Source organism: Cebus imitator, unplaced genomic scaffold, assembly GCF_001604975.1.
Source record: "Cebus imitator isolate Cc_AM_T3 unplaced genomic scaffold, Cebus_imitator-1.0 Scaffold527, whole genome shotgun sequence".
NCBI classification, from domain to species: Eukaryota; Metazoa; Chordata; class Mammalia; order Primates; family Cebidae; genus Cebus; species Cebus imitator.
This window is the reverse complement of record NW_016107842.1, coordinates 1,178,226-1,179,612: the sequence shown is the minus strand read 5'-3', so window position 1 is coordinate 1,179,612 and position 1,387 is coordinate 1,178,226. Positions and strand designations below refer to the sequence as shown.

Sequence of the window (1,387 nt, the reverse complement as noted above, 5' to 3'; positions counted from 1 at the left end):
GGCTTCACAAAGGGGATCAGTTCTTGCAGTCCTGGTGGCATGAACTCCTTCAATTTCTCAGGCACAGTGATGCCCTTCTCTGTCTGGTGGTTCTCGTTAACCACCCTGCTCTAAGGAAATAAAGCCTGTTTGGTTTCAGAATTCTCTGCAATATTCGCTTTCAGAGGAAAATGGAGCAACAGCTAGACTTTCTGGAGAAAAAGATTGTTAACTGAAGATTCATATGTTCTGCCAAATTGTCTTTCACAATTTCAGGATAGCTAAGAAGCATTAAACACACACCATGTGAAGGGCACTGTTCTAAGTGCTTTATAGGTATATTGAGCCAGTTACTCTGTGAACAACTTCATAAGACAGGACTTCTTATCCTCATTTTGCAAATGAGAAAACCAAAACCCAAAGAAGTTAGGTAACTTACCTAAGAGTCAGGATATAGCCTAGGCAGTCTGATCTTCTGAGCCCATGCTGTAAACTTCTCTGATCTCAGAATATGGAATGTCTCCTTTTATTTAAGCCTTCTTTAATTTACTTCAGCAATGTTTTGTGGTTTTCAATCATTCTTTCTTCAAATATTTTCTGTTCTTCTTTCTCCTTTTCTTCTGGTATTCCCATTACATGTATATTGGGGTGTGGTTAATGGTGTCCCACATTTCTGTGAAGCAGTTAATTTTTCTTCATTCTTTTTTTCACTCTGTTCTTAAGATTGTATAGTCTCTATTGGTCTTCAAATTTACTCTTTCTTTTTTTCTTCCTTGGTGTACCTGAGTTTATCTGGGGCACACTAGGGTGAGGGCCCTGCAACGGGAAGAAGATGTTGGGCCTCTTGGTAGTGAAGCATGGCTTGTGCTGATGGCGCAGGACACAGTGGAGCAGTGGGAACTTGATTTTGGAGTCGTGGAACTGCACTTGCTGGCTGTAATCTCCTCTAGTGGGCTCGGGTGTGGTGCCGGGTACCCATGTCTTGGTCAAAAAAAGGGGGAGGGGGCAGGGTGACCGAATTTCCTGGGCTCTAGGCATTTGGCAGACCTCCTATCGAGTGCCTGTCCAGTAGCCTGGTACATCCTGTCAGGCACAGCCATTGCCTGGAGGCCCTGACTTGGGGCTGACTTGGCCAAATGGCCACAGGCTCTGGTCCCAGCAGGCACTGGCCACCAGGGATGTAGAGCTTCTAAGTTCACTTTGAGGGACACTGCCACAGCCACCAAAGGTGATGAGATTCGCTTGCTGTTTGCACCTGTTTAAACCACCACTTCAAGAAACAGTGATTCTTTGGGTTTAGGTGCAACTGATTCTTTTTTTCTTTTTTTTTAAGAGACAGCTGTGTCAGAGAGTAACACCAATTAATTTTGAGGCTTTTTTCTTTTTCTTTTTTCTTTTTTTTTTTTTT

At 43.3% G+C, this 1,387-nt stretch overlaps 1 non-coding gene across 1 annotated transcript; it reads right to left on the bottom strand.

The window, feature by feature from the left end:
* Window positions 1-1,155: 1,155 nt before the first annotated feature.
* On the bottom strand, window positions 1,156-1,286 carry LOC119468907. Its single transcript, XR_005197715.1, has one exon. It is a non-coding gene; the product is annotated as a small nucleolar RNA SNORA68 (small nucleolar RNA).
* Between the last annotated feature and the right edge of the window lie 101 nt (window positions 1,287-1,387).